The following is a 2,430-nucleotide window of genomic DNA, read 5'->3' as shown; positions in this document are numbered from 1 at the left end:
ACAAACTGATGGAGTATATTATAGTACATTGTAGGATGTATATTGAAATGGCAGGTATGTGACATTGAAAAGGACAAATTAAACATATGGGACACTTTATTAGAACACAAAAGAAATCGCTATAGCCTCAGTAATGAACCAGTGAAATTAGGGTATTTTATGATGCCTCTCATAGGGATTGCATTGGCAGCTGCAGTACACAGTTGAAACGGACCAGAAGTGGGGCCGCTGTCTCATTTGGGGGCGTGAAATTTGTAGTTCCTGTGTGTCTCTATAGGAGGGCTGTGGGCAGTTCAGGAACCCGTCCACCAGTGACATCATCGATTGGTAATACAAGCTAATAGAAACTGCAGGCTTTCTATTCCTGAAAAGTTGCAATGCAAAAATGGAAAACAGTTCTCACGATAATTAAAATCTGAATATATATATATATATATATATATATATACTTTTTTTTTTTTTATCTTGTTTTAAAACAATCTGCCTAACGATGATGTCACTGCTGGACGGGTTTCTGAACTGCCCACAGCCCTCCAATGAGACACAGACTGAGTAGGACAAAAATTTGCTGTTTTAGTGAGGACCAATTATATGAAAATGGGTTGAAATGTGGTGAAGTGGTCCTTCAAGTAGAAAAAAAATTGACATGACATCAGAGACACTGGGATCACTGCTAAAATCTAAAACCACACATTACAAACATAAAGACCCCCAGGAAAGTGTTCTAAATCTTCTAAACGCCATTAACAAGTTTTCCTTTAACCAGTAAGGTGCCCTGACGGCTACTGAGGTCGCGTGCACGCATCCACCTGGGTGACAGCAGACTGCTGGGCGAGCGCTGGCGCTTTGGCATGGGGCGTCAGATCAACATATGGAATGAATTCTGTAGCCTACTGGCCATTTATGGAGTGTGTCTTGAGCGTACAGGGTTTGATGAGGTCAGATCAACATGGAATGTCGGAACAGGTCAGCTCCATATATGGAGATCTAAGGGTGGCAGCGGGGGCAGTGTCTTGAGTGTACAGGGACTGACGGCACGACAGGTTTTGCAGATTTTCATAGTAATCTGCGAACAAGGGTTGCAATATTTTTACTTTATGTGAATTTGGTTGGCATATATATCTTATTTTGATTTGTTTATTTGCTGTGTGCGATTCGTTTAGAGGCCCCAGTAGGCCCTGAAGCCTTCACTGCTTATCACCAATTTAACACTTGTGGGCTGCCTTATAGTCCCATTTTTTATGATTATAATAACCCCTCCTTCCCTTCGTATTTTAACACGACTTCCTTTTTAAGATTCAATAAACTTGATGTTGAATAAACCTTTTTGGTACATCAGCCTCTGGTTCTGTTCATTCTGAACACTTAACCAATTTGGGGTACCTTACCTTTGTTCACTTACCTTGTCCAAAATAAATACAATATATGGTTAATGTGTTTGTAGGATCCCTCACTCCTATCTGTGAGGGTGGTGTAGTCATTATCTCCTATAATATATTAGCCCTGCTACATAAACATTAGGATATGTTTTCGAACATTGAGATTCTGTCACGGTCCGCTCCTCGCACCATGGACTTTGACTGTCCTTATTTAGGTTTTGGACTTAAGATAAGATTTGTCATTTCAGTATGCTCTGTTTTGGTCTTTGGTCATGTGTTCCTGACTGTTCTGTTTTTTTACACTGTTGCCTGGTTTTGTTCGTCTTATTTTGTAGTATTGTTCCTAGTGTTTCCTGCCTTGTCTAACCTTGTAATTGGTCAGTGTTTCCACCTGTGTCCTGTTAGTCCCCCAGCCTATCCCAGTGTTGATTGTCAGTTGAGTTCACCTGTACCCTGTTATCCTGGGTCTATTTAAGTCCTGTGTTTGCATTGTTCCTGTTGGTTTGTTAGTTCCCTGTTGGATGAGTTCCTGTTATGCATTTTGAGTTTTATCTGCCTTTTGCCCAGTTATGGAAGATCCTGAGTTTGATTAATGAATCCTTCTAAGTTTAATTGTTCTGCCTCAGTGGTGTATCCTGCATTTGAGTCCTCATCCCTACTCACCGTAACAGGTTCCTTACATACATCATTAATTAAAACATCTGCATAATTGCAATCTTTTACTTTGTCTATTGTAGTACACCTAGCCCTCATCGACAGGAACTCTTCCATGTATCATTTCTTTTAGAACACATGCCAGCGTTTCACCTCATCAATTCTAACTTGACAATCAAAAAGGTTATTATGATTATTCAACAGAAGAGTGAATCCGTTATCAGTATCTTTTAACACATTTTTATTTATTTTTTACGTGTGTAGGGAACAGTTTATGGACAACAAGGTTGTCTTCGCTACTCCTGCGAAGACAGACATAGCAACGACCCACTGCGCAGACAGAGCAAAGACCCGCTGCGCAGACAGGATGGACGACCCAGGATGGATGAGAAACATG

This window comes from Electrona antarctica (genome assembly GCF_951216825.1).
Source record: "Electrona antarctica genome assembly, chromosome: 24".
Lineage (NCBI taxonomy): Eukaryota > Metazoa > Chordata > Actinopteri > Myctophiformes > Myctophidae > Electrona > Electrona antarctica.
The sequence above is the reverse complement of the archived record's forward strand: the minus strand, read 5'-3'. Positions refer to the sequence as shown.